The sequence below is a fragment of the Epinephelus fuscoguttatus genome, linkage group LG7, assembly GCF_011397635.1.
Source record: "Epinephelus fuscoguttatus linkage group LG7, E.fuscoguttatus.final_Chr_v1".
In the NCBI taxonomy this organism is placed as follows: Eukaryota; Metazoa; Chordata; class Actinopteri; order Perciformes; family Serranidae; genus Epinephelus; species Epinephelus fuscoguttatus.
Genome location: NC_064758.1, coordinates 17,518,294 through 17,536,248, shown reverse-complemented (window position 1 = coordinate 17,536,248; position 17,955 = coordinate 17,518,294). Strand labels below are relative to the sequence as shown.

Genomic DNA, 17,955 nt, shown 5'->3' with positions numbered 1-17,955 from the left:
TGTTGTTGTAAAATGTGCATGACAGCAGGATATACTGTGTGATGGTACAGATCAGGATGTTAGAGAGAATTCAAAGGTTTGGTTAGGAGTTGGAAGTAACACACTGGACAAAAATATTTTTAGTTGTCAGAAAGTGTGTTGAGTTGAGTTGGGTTGTGAAAAGAACTTGTGATAGTGTATTGGAGCTTTTAATAACCTGTAAAAAGCAGTAGAAATAGGAAGATCAGGAAGAACTGAATTAACAAAGTGCCGTTTTAGTTAGCTGGTGAGAAGTAGTGAGAACATTCAGAACGAGCTTGGTGTTGCATGTTGTCAACGCCTCAGCACTTGAATTTGTTTGAGTAAAAAAGATACTGTTATATTTTCTTACTTAACCCCGGTGTTCTCAAGCCATGTGGATAGTTTAGTTTTTTCACACATGCACTGCACTGCTAGCTGCTTGTGCCACTATTTGTCATCAGCCAGATGACACACAAAGCCTAGACACAACACCTTTGCATGTGTGTGATTGGCTTGACGTGTGGATTGCGTCAGAGGGCTTTCCCGGCAATATTTGGATGGATGTGTCGGGTTTCATTGTTTTGTTGACACACACACACACACACACACACACACACACACACACACACACACACACACACACACACACACACACCTAGTGGGTCATCCCTCTCCGTGTCACAGCAGCTCCCCATGGCACAAGAGCGGCACTGAGGTGAAAAGATATGGGAGGCAGTGAGAGATGAGAACCTGCTTGTTTTGCTGCCTCAATAATTACAGTGTGATCTGACAGCGTCAAAGTATTAACAAAATAATAATTATTATCATTCAATACAATATAATGTAAAAACCCAACTCGTTTATTACACTCAAACTATGTTCTTGTTGAAATCCACTGCATTTTTTACTTGGATTATTACTGTGTAAATAGTTAAGAGTAAGAAATCTATTGTTGTATCTGTGTGCTGGTTGGCTTGGGCCCTTCTGTGTGAAGTTTGCATGTTCTCCCTGTGTCAGTGTGGGCATGTGGGTTAGGTTAAATGGTAACTTTAAATTGCCTGTTAGTGTAAATCTGAGTGTGTCTGTCTCTATGTGTCAGCCCTGTGATAGTCTGGCGACCTGTCCATAGTGTACCCCGCTTCTCGCTCACACAATGTCAGCTGGGATAAGCTCCAGCCCCTTTCACCAACGTGAATAGGATAAGAATGATAAAAATGAATGAATGAATAAATGTTTTGCTGCTGTCAGGTGAAAACCTTGTGTGTCACTGTGTCCAAAGCATGAGAATCAGCAAACTTGAATCTATGAAACAACAACTTGTTACTCAGAGGCCTTTCTCACAGCAGATTTTCACTCATCATTGTAGGTGAAGCACGGATGAAAGTAACAACAGTAACGATGGCTCTGTTCTGTTCAAGTGTGCCAGTAAGTCATGGCAGTGAGCCAGCGTGCACACAACCAGGGCCCTGAAAGTGATGCTGACATATTAGCAGCTTGCATTACCAGGCTGCTCCCTCACTGTTTGCACTGTGTCAGTGGTGGAGAAAGCTCGGGCTGAATTCATGTGTCTTGTAGTGATTATAGGTAACAAACGTAGTTTTTAGTTTGTTGGACAGGTGTTTCCACTTCTCTTGCTTGATTAGACCTCTTTCCAGGTCTGTATTAGGGCGTAATGACTGTGCTTGATTGACCTCTCACCACAGTGTCCCATTGTTTGAATTGGTCATGAATCAGTTTTACAAATTTATGAATGGTAAGTTCACTTAAAGGAATATTTCACTTACACAGTTCATTTTTTGACATAGATTTCTGTCATCGGGTTTATTAGCTCAGTCAACAATTTATTATTGGATTCTCTTGTTGTTGTTAACTCCAAAACTTGGCCTTTAGAGCTAGATTTTTTGTATTTGTACAAGACAATAGTAGACAAAGCTGGAATAAATAACCCAAATTAAGATGAAAATGATCTACAGGAAAGCTTGTACACTAGTACATTTTTGTGTCTATGCACTTTACTTCACCTAAAGTAATTACTCCGCAGATTTTATTGCCAAAAGAGCAGTATAATTTCTGTGGTAGTAGTTTAATCCTGCAACTGTAGCAGTGTCCTCAGAGGACTTTGTCATGCAGTGCAAACATTTGCGTTTTTCTTTGAGGCTTGCAAGGGACCCTTTTAGCTTCAGAGGGGATTGTGTCTGTTTATATGTGTGTTTGTGTGTGTGTGTGTGTGTGTGTGTGTGTATATGTTTGTCATAGTGAGAGACGGACACAGAGGAATGTAGCATGTTCCCTAAACAGATGGGGATTATTCACGCTGTCCAAGTCATCACTCGCTGCACAATGTACAGTCTGCGTGTGTGTTTGTGTGTGCAGCTTTTTGCATCTCTGTAAGAGTCACATGCCACATTGCTCTTTTCTGCTTTCAGAGATGTCCAGTCATCTGTACTTTGTCATGAATTTATATTCTTTCTTTGCTAAGTATTTGTTTGGTCATTATTAATATTTCATCGGAGTTGTTAAAATGAAATTATTGTGTAATGTTGATGGAGACTGACTGTTCTCGTTTTACTGTGGTTGTTGTTGATATGGTCTTACATAAAAGTGGTAGTTTACGAGGTAGGTGCTTGCAGGACATGGAGTGTCGTTCTTGATCTTTCATTTTTTATACAGAGCACATAATTTGATCTCATATAAAATTGAGTTCAGTTGATAAATGCACTTTTTGCCAGGTGCACATTTGATAGCAGCCACTGAATGTGTGAAAGAGTTCATTTCAGGCATGACACTTTGGATGGAAATACATTTTGCTTTTTAATAAGAAATATTTTGCTTCTGGAAAATGCTTTCAAAATGCTGCGAAACATTTTGCTCAAATTCTGCTCAAATACGGAAAGCTAATGAAAGTGGTCTTTTAAATGTAAAAGGAATGCTGCACTCAAACCTAGTATTTTAAAAGTATCAAAGTGTCTGAAGAAACCTCTCAAACCACTCCTGCAGCATAATCCATTTCTCTTCTGTCCACTTTTATGCCCATTTTGCTCCAAACACACATTTGAGGCAAAATGTGCCACACATGGCTAAATGCACCACTTCAGTTTGTTGCAGTGTGAGCAAACATATTTGCATGTGACTTATTATTAAGACCATTAACAGTATTTATTTGATAGAGGCCATAAGGGGTTTTTTTGTTTTGTTTTGTTTTGTTTTTTTAAAAAAAAACCTCATTCAAGTTGTGGGGAACACGGGTTAACTCTCTCACCACAGTAGTATTTCCACAACTACTGCTCCATCCTTTTTTAGAAAGCGTGTAGGTGTTGTTTGATCGGCTCCTTCATAGCAAAGGATGGGAAAGAGGAAGAGAAATAGACAGCTTGGGGACACAGCTATGGCAGCTAAAAGAAGTCCTCACATGAACTTGCAATAGAAATTACCAGAAAGTGGTAATTAAATCATTAAATCATTAAATCACTTAAGTAATTCTCCAGATTAAGCCTTAATCAGTTGTGGTTTCTGGTGTTTGCTGCTCAGTGAATTAGATTTTATGCTACAGCTTTTAAATCGCCCTGCAATGGTGCTTTTGTATGTTTTAGCCTGTTAAGCACAAATGCTTATACTTTACATTAGAGCGGACTGATTTTTTTTTTTTGTCTGACATTATTCAATCATAGATATATTGTTGCCTGAACTGTAATGACATAATGATTTTTTATATAGTATATAATGCAGAAATGATGTTTGAGTAATTTAAGACTAAAGTCAATACATATGTCCAGCTTTGTCCTGTCAACACACCTGATTTGCAATTATTCTTTTTTAATTATTTATTTTTCAGAGAATTCACATTTTGTAATTCAAGAAAAACAAAGTCATAAGAGGAAAGAAAGACAGAATGAAGCAGGTCTTCACTTCCCTCTGGGTGTCACTGTCTTGGCATCAGACCTTGCTTTACCTTCTTGGGATCTTGAGCAAACTTCTCCAGTTTTTGGCAAAGTATCTCCCCAACTCCAGTAGCCTTGAGTTTGTCAGTTTCTGCCCAGGCCCTCAACTCCATCTCCTCCTCGAGCATTTGAAGGAGCCATGATAAGGCAGAGACCTCTTTGTTTCTTTCTTTCCATTTCCAGATGGTGGCAAAAGTCTGCCTTTTAGCTGAATGCTCCTTGGAGACACTTTTCAACTCTGCCCATTCTTGGCAAAGAGCTTCCAGGATCTCAAAGTCCCCTAGGCTGGCTGTCTTGTTCTGGTCCCTCGGGTCATTTTGCTTCTTGGGCAGCTCCACAATTTCCTGTTGGAGATTGTCCTTTACTTTCTTCTCTGTCATGTACCTGCTGGCTGGTTTTTAGTGCTCTTCTCCATTGTGGTGAACCTCTGCAGGGCATTATCAGAGCACTTTGTGACAACTTGAGGACCCTTGCAAAGTACCTCTGCAACCTCGATTGCCTCAGATTGGTCAGCCTCTGCCTGGGCCCTCAAGGCATCTGTATTGTAACTGAATGCTCATCTGAAAAGTTGTGCATCTCCTCCAGTTTCCACACAAGTTCACCTGCAGTGTCAACAGCCTCGCTTGCTTTGGCCTCTGCCTTGGCCCTCAGGTCCCTCTCTATCTGGAGCTAGTGGTTGAGCTCCATCATTTTTTGGAGAGAACTTCTCCATTTTGAGTTCAGTGGAATATCTGGTATTTAGCAGAACACTTGACCTGGAGGTGCTGACCAGACGTCTCCACTGCTGAGAAGGAGACTGCCTTCACGCTGATCACTTTGTCGACTCTTTTTCTTGAGCTGGTCAATTTCTTGACTCAGGGTTGTTTTCTTCATCTTCTCTACTGAGAGTTTGTTTGTGTGATGCAGTTTTATCACCGCAATCTCCAGCTGGAGGGCGTCATAGTCGCTGCAAAGGACCCTGAACTCATTCTCAAACATCTCGAAGAGGTCTATGGTGTGTTTGTGATTCTTCAAGATCTCCATTTCCTGATGTCTGTCACTGAAAATGCTTGTTTCTGCTAATAGTCCAATGAGAGTGATGTCTTACAGATTGACTGTGGCTTTCTTTCAGGAAGTGCTGATAATGACATTCGATATCTTAGAACTTCAGTGGTTGGGATTTTTATTCCCTAATATTGGTATCAACATCGCCCCAAAAATGCACAGTATCAGTCTCGCTCTACTTTATATTTCTGATCAACTGTTTGGTCTTTGTGCTTGATTTTCAAGAGGAACTCAGTGGCTGCCTGAAATGTATGTATGGATGTATCAAGTTCATAAAACATGACCCATTTTAAACTGAACCTTTCAGGTTGCTAGCTGCCAGTTCTGTCCCTGTGTTTTAAATAAGAATTTCATTCCATTCATAAAAGTGAAAGATATCATTCATGGCTGTTGTTGAATGTGTGTTTTCATGAGAGAAAGTCACTGATCTTCATGAGTTTGTGAGATCTGTGGTACTGTGTATTTGAGTATGCGTTTTATTTTATATAAGAGATTGTGTGTGAGTGTGAGGGACTGAGTGTGCAGGAGGAGAGAGAAAGTGTGTGTGTGTGTGTGTGTGTGTGCGGGTGGAGGTTGAGGGATTAAGCTGGGCAGTGGATTAGTCGTCAGTAAATGAGTGGAGGTTGCAGAGAGAGGGGAAAGAGAGATGATGGATGAATGGATGGATGGATGGGAGGATTGTGGATGGGTGGAGAGATGTGGGGGCGGGAGCTTACAAGTGGGAGGGTCCATCCATCCAATGTTTATTTCATTACATTTATGTGTCAGGGGCCATGTCCTAAAAAACATTACTCTCAAACAAAAAGCAGAGATGCTCTGTATCAGATTTAGCTATGAGCTACTTTCCATCAGGGGCACAACTGATTTCCTTCAAGTTGCACGTAACTTATATTTTAATGCTTCATTCAGAATTTGCCAATATGATAAATACATGATAAATCCTCGCAAGCTCAACATTTTATTGTCAATGGATTTTCACCAAAAAAATGACTTAAATACATTTTCATATCAGATTGGATCAAAAACTTGTTCTGGCCACCACACTTTACAGTCAACAGATAATACAGCTCTGAATTCTTCAAGTTAAAAGTTAAAGGGAAATTTCGGTTTATTTCAACCTGTCTCCTATCGGCCTAAATCTGTTTCAAGTGACTAGTAACATAAAAATAATAGTTAGCATTATTCCCATTCCCAGCCATTCCTCCTCTCTCGTCCTCTACCTGTTGCGCCTCTCTCTCTCTCCTCCTCCGTTCTTCAATTTCATGAAGCTCTTTGTCAGTGTATTCTGGCTCAAATAAATACTGATAATTTGTACTTGATGCTTTACAAACAGTCAAACCAGACAATACAAAAGGTAATAAATGTAATGTTAGCCATCTCTTGTTATAGTTACAGAAAAAAGGAATATGAGATGCTGTTCAGCACAAGTAATGATGTTTTTATGGATTTTATGGATATTGAAAATTTTCAGCTTTAATAAATGCCTAATGTTGTAAGGCTATCTCTTGTCTGAGCGATTTCTGTGCTTTCAGGGGTTCTACAGTATTTAATATATTTTACAGTAATAAATTGTTTATGGAGAATACAGTAGGAACTGTAAAATAACAGTATAACGGCAACCAAGCAGCTGACAGTATTATACTGTAAAGTGTATTTTATATACAGCACAATACTGTAATATTTTTTACAGTAATAAACTGTTGCTGTAGATCACAGTAGGTACACCGTATAATAACAGTTTCAAGCTGGCAACTGTAGCTGCCAGTACTTTACTGTAATTTAACATGAAAATTTTTTACAGTGATGAGGCGGTCTTTGTGGAAAAAAAGCTTGTTTAGTGGACTAACTTTGCACTTGAAGTATGCCCGTTCACTTACATTTTAACAGGTCTGACGCTACTATGCACCCTGGCTGTATCTAGGCTAACGGCTAACACGCTAACTATTATTTTTATGTCACTAGTCACTTGAAACACATTTATGACGATAGGAGACAGGTTGAAATAAACCGAAATTTCCCTTTAAAAGTGGAGAAATAAATTGGGAGAAACCACAACAGAGCTTCTCATCATCCTGCAGAAATAAATATATTGTAATTTTTTAAAAAATAATTTTAAAAAAGCTCTCAATAAAATCGTGAAACTACTTAATACTTAACATATTTTGTTGAGACTCTTCCTTATCTTTATAGACTCTCAAAAACAGGCCGCAACTGAAATGTGTTCCAACAAACAGGAAAAGTGCAAGGTCATGAAATAATGTGATGTATTTTGTTATTCTGCACGTGTCTCTGACATCGCTGCCAGCTCGTGTTCATATTTCACATGAATCACATGCTAGCTTACATATCAGTCATCCCAAATATAACATGCAGGAAGCAATTTGAAATTGATCATGACGGCCTGCAGTTTTCTTATTTGTGACCTTTTGTTTTGTTTGTTGCTCCCACTCGAGTGTCATGCTCTGTCTTCATCTCCCCGTTACTCTCAGATTACTAAATCTGTCGTTCTGTCTACTTAACTGTCTCGGCCTCTTCCTACGCTTTCCATTCTTGTTTTCCTCTCCGTCTTCTCTCCTTAGTGCTTCTCTCCTCTATTTAACAACCCCCCTCAACCACACACACACACACACACACACACACACACACACACACACACACACACACACCTCAAACACCTTCCTGTGCAGCGTGTAGAATGATTAATATCCTATTAAGCCGGTTAGTGATTAAGCAGACTTATGACGGCCCCTTTGACCGCTAGCTGACTAACATACACTGCTGATTAGCTCATAATCCCATAAGAGTCCTATATGAATCTGCTGTATGAGTGTAGGAATAAGTGTGTGAGTGTGTGTGTCTGTGAGTCTCTGAGTGAACAGCTTTAAGGCATGTATGTACCTGAAAGTGGACATGCTCAGTAAGGTCAGTGAAAATGCACTTAGACTATATAATCATGATATAAAGTCTCAGCCCAGTGGCCAGAAGAAAATATTGGCATTGCATTGTTTTACACGTATTATATCAAAGTTTGTAAAGTAAGGCAATATATAAGTTGACTCACTGGCAGGTGGAGGGGATGGTCGAGGGCATGACAACCCATCGTTGTTTTTCCAGCAGCTATTTAGGCACAGAAAATGACTGTTCTTTACCGAAACATATTTGCTTTTGCTCCCAGGAAAGCTCCCCAAATGGGGTATGATGAGCCAAAATATGATATTTCCTAACCTTAACCAGGTGGGTTTTGTGCCTAGACAAAACCACATATTAACCACAGCGTTGTTGAAATGTAAAGTTTCAGTGTATTTGCTGCACAGTAACGTGAAATGAAATGTATACGTGGTTCACAGAAATGTTCAATGCCAAATATTTTTCTGGTGATAAGGTTAGTCTGTATGTGATTCTGTATGTTTTTTACTTAGGAATTGGATTCACATTGTTTTTATAGTATTGTAACAAATTAGTGTATCAATAGAAAAAAAATAGTATCCTAACAAATTCGCAAATCATGTAAAAAAGCCACAGACTAATATGGGTAAATAGGTAGAGGTAATCACCTGTCATGTAAACAATAATGCTATAATGTCTAACAGTACTAGAAAGCAATAACCGCCAACGTCTGCTCCATGAAAAATAATTTCCTATCACCAACATGAAGTATTTATTCTCAGCCTGAAAAGATACTTTAACTCTCTGCTCGAGTGTAGGCTAATTCCACTTTTACAATCTCATATGTTTCACATTTCCACCAAATAAAAACACACACAGTAGATGTCTCGGGTGTAATTTCATAGGCTACACATTTACAAAAATTCCAGCCTGACATACTTAGTAATGATGAAACGTTGGGATCTCCACTGAAATCCAAATTTAAAATGTGTGAGTTTGAACAGAGTCTGACTACTCAGCATAAGTCCGTTATGTCTGACCCTGTGAAGACTAAAGGGTTTTTAAAGTCTGAAAACTAACCAGAAGAAGGGGCCATCACTCCAACTGTCAATGCTTTGACTGTCAGTGAAACTGCTTTCAGTTTGACGACACCGCTGCAGTGACAACGACATCAATTAATGACAGATTAGTATGTAAGCTGAATTACATGCAAGGTCGTGTTGGTAAGAGTAAATCTAATCAGTGAGTGTGTGTGTCAGCGTATGAGGGCCAGTGGGCTTGTCAGTGCTAAACATTTCTAAGTGTGGCTCCGTCTATTTCTTGAAAATGCCCACTTAAGCTATAGAGACCAAGCATATAGCTGACGCGTGCTTCAGTAAAACTCCTTAGTCCGTGTTCTTCCTTTTAAAATGTTTACTGAAAACTTCCTGTTCTTGAAATACAAAGTGAAAACGGTACCTAAAACATCTTACATGACTATAATTAGCACAGTCAAAGACTAGTGTGCTGTCAAGGCTCCATAGCTTCAACAGAAAATCTACCAAACACAGGCAAAATACGTCATGCCTTTTAAACACTCAGAAACTAGAGATGACTACACGATTACCCAGCTTATCGGTCAGTATTAAGCATGCTACACTGAGACTATCTTCAGCAAATTAAATACATGAAAATATGTTTCTAAATATTTTACAAATGGCTCTAACAACATTTATGATGAAACTGGAAAAATCTAAATAACCTAGCTGCTCTCACTAGACTGTCCCTGCCTCTTGTATCCAGAGCAGAACTCTAAAAACATGTCAAAATATTACTTCTGTGTATTTGCAAATAACAGTATAGGGTTTGTTTAATGAAGTGTAGTAAAAGGACCTCTGATTTGATTCAAATCAATGTGCCTATATATTTTAGTGTCTAATTAAAAGTTGTGTATGCAACATTCAGAGCATTCATTTAGCAGCAAACCACTGTTTGTAAAGATGTAAGATGAAAAGATGTATGTAAAGATATAGTGGAGTAATGGTGTTCTAAGCAGAAAATGAAGTCACACTAGTTATCTGTCGTAATTTGAACTTCTCTGTTCTTTGTTGAGGTAGGCAGTCCAACCAGTAGCCCACCGGCTAGCTCGTTGCTGCTGCTTTGTGCTGTGCTCATAAGGGGCTTACTGCTGATATCAGGATGCTGTCGTCTCTGAAGTGTTGCGCCCACCCTGTGGTTCCCCTCTGGGTTAAAACCACATTAGCCCTGTCAGCATTGTTTCTGTTGTTTAGTGATGTTTATGGAGTTAGCACCATTAGCTGCTAGCTTCTGGTTCAGCCACCTCCATGTTAAGAGCCAACTTGTACACTGAATTTTGCGTAGAGACCCTTAAAGTAGGTAGTAATGAACAAAAAGGAAAAATTAATATTGTGATCATCTTTATTTTAATATGGTGCAATATGAACTAAACAATAAATCACATTGTTTTGAATAAAATGCGCATTTATTCTATCATGTCAAATTGTTTCTCTGATGGTTTACCAGAACTCTGTACTATGATTGTCACAATAAAATATACGATCTGGGGCATTTTAGATCTCACACTGTAATTTTGTGGATTTTTTTTAATTGGTCACAATGAATTAAATGATCACTTTGCTTATATGGAGAGATGTTGACTCATAACCGAGCTCTATCTGAGCACCTGCTGTATATAGAAACCTGGTGTGAAGTGAAGGGAGCAGCTGTGATAATCAGTGAGAGAATGTATTGTAAGTGCTGTAGTGCATGGACAGAGATATAATAGCCTGCGGATAATTAACAATGAAAATCAGTAGAATGAAAAGACTTGTGATTATAAGCAGATTTAATAATATTATACACTGTGAAATGTATAAAAGGTTGAAGTTAACCACACTGGCTGTGTGTGCGCTCTGTCCTCATTTTTTGGAGTCCATTTTAACTGCATGTGGGTGAGCCTTCACATGAACAGCATGAGTCAGAGATCAAAGGGTAAATAATATTTTGGCTAATGCAGGGTTGGCTATTGGAGTTGAAAGCATGGTAACGAGGGACATCATTTTCTGATTAAAACCATAGGCAGTCCCAGCAGCAGGGGGGTTTCGCTGTGCCTGAGTCATGACATCAAGTCAAAGCACACAGCAGAAAACATCCAGACTTCAGCCTAATTTCATTCGCCTCAAATTTAAAAGCGATTCTCATAAACTTGCCTGCAAAAATGAAATCTCCATGGCAATTTCCTCCAGCCCAATTTCAGCTCTGGCTTTGTGATTTTGAACAAATGTCAGAGTCCTTGTAGGTTTCAGGTCTGACTGTTTTGTCTTAATCAATTATCAGATGAGTCGAGGTCACTGACGATTGTCATGCTGTGTGCCTATTGTCTCTCAGTAGTTTCAGGTTTAGCCTTAAAGGGATTTGTTTTGCAGGAGAAGGTTTGGAAATGTACTTTTCGACTATGCCCTATAAGTGCAGCAGCCTTTTTTAATTACATTAATACAAATATATTTTTCAGACATGCAGCTCGTGGTGTTGGCATTTTGAGAGCAAGGACTGTCCATCAAAGCAAATACATTAAGAGAGCAGGGCGCAAGGCGTTGTGTTATCACACACTGTAATGATTGTTTTGTCTGCACATTTCTTCTCACAGTGATTCAGAAACATGTTTGAGTTGTTGTATAACAGTAATCATAAGACCTGAATGCTGTAAGGTGGGCAGGCTTATCCAAAACAGCAGAACAGGAGTGAGTTCATTCAGTTGTGTGTGTGTGTGTGTGTGTGTGTGTGTGTGCTCATACATGCATGTTGTTTATTAGTCACAGTCAAAGCGCAAACTGCATGTTTGTGATGATGCATCTGCCCAAACTATATGTGTGTGTGTGTGTGTTTGTGCTTGTGTGCATCTACACATACAGTACAGTATGCCTGTTTGTGTGTATGTCTATAGCTTGGACACTTGAACACACTGGTGTATATATATATGTATGTGCATTTGTTGCAATCATGCATGACGTGTGTTTTTTTTTTTTTTTTGCGTGTGTGTGTGTGTGTGTGTGCGATTTGGCAACCAGAATGTCAGGTTGCGTCATTTTTCTCTAAGTCAGGGATTAAAGGTTTATAGAGGAAGGGAAATGAGAGTCACACTAAGCACACTGCCCCATCAAGCACGTGAGTGTGTGGGCGTATGTGGGCGTGTCCTTTTATTTGCGTGTGTGTGTTTGTATGTATGTGTGTGTGTGTTGTTAAGAAAGGCAGGAGCGAGAGAGAAGTACAGGCTTTTGTTGTGATGATGTCAGTGGTGGGAGAAGTATTCAGATGTTTTGCTGCTTGTACTTTACTTGAGTCTTTCAATTTTATGATAATTTTCCTTATACACTGGTATATTTATTTGAAGCTTTAGTTACTTTACAAATTTAGATTATTAATTTAAAACATAAATGAACTAATAATATATCATTATAGGTTAAAGCACCAGCAGTTTATGGAATAACTAAAATTAGATTCACCTTTACCAGCTGCAACATTACAGTGATAAAAGCAGCAGTATAATTATAATCCAATAATAAAATTCATATTATTCTGAATCAGGGCTGGACTGGGAAAAATCATTTGGGCTGGGAAATACTGCAAGAAATACAGCCCCAGTCAGGCCATTTTTTAAGCAGGGGGTCTGGCTGGGACTATTTTAAGAACTGCTTAGTACAATGTACTGTTATGAACCTCAAATTAAACCAAAGCAACACATATTTTTCAATGTATGTGTGTATTGTAATACAGTATTTTAAAACAGAATTATGCATCATAACTTTGTATTTTCTTCTTTCCTCTCACGTTAATGATTTGACGACCTCTCAGAGTTATCTGGTGACCATTTGGAGGGGCCCAATCCCTAGGTTTGGAACTGGACTAATCTAGCTGACTGTTATGAGGTCATATATAATTTATCAAAGAGACTAAACCACTACTGTACTGCAATACTTTGATAACCTAATTAATTACATGCTCTATGATTAATTTATCTAAAATTATCACATACATCAATTTTTGCTGTTAATGTATTTAGAAAATTTCAGTTCAAATAAATTTTGGCAAATGTGCCGTAGTAAAGCTGCTGGATTTTGAACACAATTGTCCCCCTGTCCTCTACCACCGAAACTGGCCTGCAGTCCATTGCAATCCATTTTGCACTTTTATTCAGTTTGCGTCTGAACACCTGGTCGAGTGTGGCTTGGCGAGGCTGTGGCTAGTGCTAGCATCAGAGTCTGTGCTAGGTCGGACCTCTGGGTTCACTGCTAAATGATTTATGTTGAGATGATATTTCAGGCTTGAAGTACTCTGATGGTACGAAAATTCCTTACTGCAGGGAAGAGTGCTCCTATCAACAGTTTTATCTGGGCATTTTTTAAATATAATTTTTTCCATTCACATGGCCCAGCAGCATCGCCTCCATCATGTGACAAAGCCACGGTGGCCTTGAGTGACGCACCAGGTCAAAGGGCACCACGGAATGCGATTCATTTTTTTAATGTATTATTTTTTCTGTGATTAGTTAATCAAAATGAATACATTATTTTGACAGCCCTACTTTAACTACATCAGGCTATAATACTTGTATTTGGAAAAGACTCATTAACATTACCCTGTAAATTTCCCCTTAATCTGTGAATCAGAAGCTGAATTCGGATGCCAACTTCGTGAGTTATTCAAACAAGAGTAATGTATGTGCAGATGTGAATTTCACAGATATTGTGTCTGTAGGGCTCTGAGGGTTAATACAGGGCTTTTGACTAGGGATGATGATGATGATGATGATGATGCATTACTAACGTTTGCGAGGTAGCATGTTTATTTTCAACACTGACTTAGCTGGTGGTCCCTAGAAAACACTTGGTCGAGTTTTACCACATTTAGCGGCATCTCCTGCTGGAGCCTTTCTTCTTTTATGTCTCTCCCCCTATGCTGGCTGCTTTGGATGAAATTGATGCAGGGAGATGCATTCAAGACACTCACAAAGAGTATCTTATGCAGGGAATTTTTTTCATTAGCTACAGCCTGTGGACCATTTAGGGGGCAAGGCCATCAGGAAGAGTTTTCCTGATGGCCAGAGTACTTCTACTTTTGGCAGTTCGGGTATATTTTGATATGAATACTTCAGTACTTTCACTTAAGCAACATTTTGAATGCAGGACTTTTACTTGTAACGGAGTATTTTTACACAGTAGTATTGCAACTCAAGTACACTTCAGAATTGTATTCAAGTCCAGCACTTGAGTAAACGTACTTGGTTACACTCCACCACTGGATGCTGTCGTGTTTGTTACAGTATTGGGTATCAGCTGTCATTTCTAAGCATGTAAAACAAGAGCGAAAGAGGGGGAGAGCTCAATTGATTGTATTGGTGATCAGTCTATAAGGGCAGCATGTGACTGGTCATTGACCCAGCATGCTGTCAGCCTTCAGGGCAGTATTTTGATACAAGCATACAGTCAAACACACTATATACGCATCAGCACACAAATTAACATCCAACTGTCTTTTTGTAATAATCTGTGTCTTCAGTCTGATGGCATGTCTCCATTTTTATATGTGTGCATGTGTATACTGTACGTGTGTGGGTGGATGTAAGGAAGGATGTAGGTGTCTTTATGTGAATATGCAGTATGTGAGGTGAAGCCCTCTCATTAACAGCCAGGCACAGAGAAGCACATGGATGGTGTGTGTGTGTGTGTGTGTGTGTGTGTGTGTGTGTGTGTGTGTGTGTGTGTGTGTGTGGTACATGTTTGGACACTGAGATGGATTTTTATTAAAAGATTGCTCTAGCTATCGCTGAAGACAGCCACGTCACACCCATGAATCACAGAACTCATAAAATGAACACATGGCTGGCGATTCCTGTTATGAAGTAATAAAAATGCATGAATACATTCCCCTGCATGAGCTTTTATTCAGTGGTCAGTATTTTATTACTTTATTCAAATCTTGTATTACATTTTTAGGAGGTGGCCACACATTTGGCCATATTGGTCCACTGCTGTCTGGATGAGTTGGCGCTGACAGGCAGGAGATAAAATTGTACAGTGTGTGGTGTTAAAGGATGCTAATCGTCCTTCTCATCAGTCATTGCTTGTTGCTGTCTTTGAGATTGGTCTAAAGATTTGAACATTTTTTGAGAGGAATCAGGACTGTTAACTGACAGTCAGCCCATTATCCTGAGAGTTTAGTGCCAGTGCAGGAAATAGTTTTTTTCATAGACTTGCCCTTACCTTTAGTTGCCTAACCCAAACCATATCTTCACCATAGTCTATTCCGCACTATCATGATAGCTCACAAACTTTAATGCTATGCCTTAATTTCTGTATATAATGTTACAATGTTGGATGTTCATATTAAATGTGGCTAAATTTTCGAATAATGAGGTAAACGTATGTAAAAGTAATTCTTGTCAGCAAAAACCTCAGACCTCAGATTGTTCTGAGTACGCTAACATTTTTTCGAGATAAGCTGATGTCAGCTTGTGATGGATTTCTTTATATGGTCACCAGCTCCAGGCACGTTACTGCAAGTGTTCACATTGCATAGGCTACACTGCTACATGTAGCTACATGCTAACTTCAGGGAAAATGTTGGTGATGTTATTAATTTCTCCCTAATTTTGGATCATATTCCCACTGGAGAATGTCCGGTCGATTAACCAAGATTTTGGTTTAGAAGCTTTCACTGGTGATTTTTGACTGTTGGAAGTCTTGTTATATAGTCATTGCCCAGCTGCAAGTAGCTGCTACATGTAACTACATGCTAACATCACAGAAACATGTTATCTTGACTGACAATATTATTTTCTACCAGTTAATTTGGATTCAGGGGAGAAATTGCAGCTATTCTCCATTACCAACCCAGACTTACTCCGAAGTTGTCAAAATGCGGTCTTGTCTTTCTCCCTGATTTTGTGTTTAGATGGGTGGATACAATTTCAGAGTTTAAAAAAACTCCCTACGTTGCAGAACCAATAGTAAATCCGCAGGGCAGTCCTTCGGTGGCTTGCGGAACTCTTGTGCTTGTAAACATAGTCCGACTGCGTTAAAAGTTTTAAACAAAGTCGCTGTAAGTCCTTCATTTCCACAATCTTGTGGACTGCGCACACGTTTGATAAAAGAGAGTTAAATCTCTCTGCATCCATTTTCAAGCTCTAAGTTTCCTTGCGGACGAGAAAAGGGGGAGCGCACATTTCCGGGAGGGCGTGTCCTTTTAAAAATGCAAGAGGTGTTGCTTTGTTGCTGGCCGTTTTCTCACACTTTAGAAAGCAGTGTCCAGCAGGCAGAGATCTCTGATTGTCTGGTGGCGAGACTACTAAGACAGAGTATTTCAGACAGAGAGTAAATACAGGTTTTCCAGCACAGACAGTATGAGGAAAATAAAATGTTGTTTGAACTTTTAAGCATGTAAACCTGTTATAGAAACCCAGCATACAAGTATAAATGAGCATTAAAGGTCCCCTTTAACCATACTGTAGTTGCCAGATGCAGATAATATACACAGTGGTAATTTCAAAACATTGGTACTGAATTCAAAAGGAAAGCACTGTAACTGAAGGTAATCCAGGGTTTTACAGAACTCTCTGGTGACAGGTTCGCAAGATAAGGTGTGACTCTAAAAAATAATAATAAACATAAATGGCAAATAACGGTGAGCAAAAGGTAAAAATCATGTGGTGTGTTGAAAATTATTTTATAATCCTTTTCTTACAGTGCCACAACTTCCCTAAAGTTCACTTTAGTCTTATGAAGTTGTCTCTCTCTGTAGGTAGCAGTTGTCCTCCAATTTGTCCCTGCACATGTTACTTATAGAGATGTTAGTTTTTGGTTTTCTTACAGTGTAGCTCCACACAGAGACACAGAATGCTTTGTTATTCTTTTGTGTTGTGTTCAGGGTCAAGCTTCAATCATACAGTCAACTTTTGGGTAAAAAAGGTTAGAAAACCTTTTTTTCTTTCAGTCTGTCCTGCATTTTCTTGTGTGTTTTGAGTTTAGCTGTCTAAAGACTTTTGATTGGCTTTCTAATGACCGTCCTTAACCCAGGAAAAGATCATGCAGTCCTCAGTTAAATTCAAATAATGAAAGTGACCAAGAATGCAGTTTTTAAGCATTTGTTTGAAATAAATGAAAGATAGAATAAGAGATTGAGGTGGCATTTAACATGATGTGTACAGTATATACATAGCAATATAAAAATGAAATGAAATCAAAGAGGTCTAGTGGCGCAGCTCCGACAGCCATTATGTATAAATCATAATGTAGTGCAGTTTATATGGAAGTCACAATGAATACTGTGATATAACATATACTAATATAAAAGCATAAATAGTTAAAACTACATAGTGAGGAAGGCTTTTATCCAGATAACCCTACTAAACACAGGCCAAAGTGAGAATGAGAGAACATAGTGGTTGATAAACTTTTTAATCATATCCTCATATTATTTTTCATCCAGATGTCCACCAAATGGCATTCGGTGTTCCATTACTTGTACCCGTGCAGTTAAGGGAACAACAGGCTGTGTTTTCTGCACTGTGACCACGCCGCCCACACACTCGCCTTCGACACAAATAGAACAAGTCCTAAAATTAGTTAAAGTGTGAAATAAGGAGGATATGAGTACAAGATGGTTTTTTGTCATTACTTTTTTTACTAATTGTATTTCAGTAAATATTTGTAGGAGACTTTTGAGCATTTGGTAACATCCCAGTGATCACACATCTAGATTTGCCAGATTGGCAGAAAGCTGCAGCATTAAGAGACTGATGGCAGGATGGATGTATGGATGGAGAGACACAGGGATGGAGAGTGGGTGTTACAGTGTGAAGAAAACCATTGTTAATGTTCTTAAAGCTTTATTTATCCTGTTGGTTTACAGTCTGTTAAAACTCATTTTTCACCGTCGGCTGTGTGTGTGTGTGTGTGTGTGTGTGTGTGTGTGTGTGTGTGTGTGTGTGTGTGTGTGTGTGTCTACTGTGCTACCACACCATGAGCAGCATAGAGGATTCATGCGTGAATCTTGTGTAAATGTACTTGGAAACATTCTGTGTTGTTGACAA

General features: G+C 39.0%; 1 protein-coding gene across 3 annotated transcripts in view; it reads left to right on the top strand.

Moving 5' to 3' along the window:
- cacna1db (calcium channel, voltage-dependent, L type, alpha 1D subunit, b) overlaps nucleotides 1–17,955 on the top strand; it is a 109,440-nt gene that overhangs the window by 4,827 nt on the left and 86,658 nt on the right. The gene's annotated exons all lie outside the window — the stretch shown is intronic.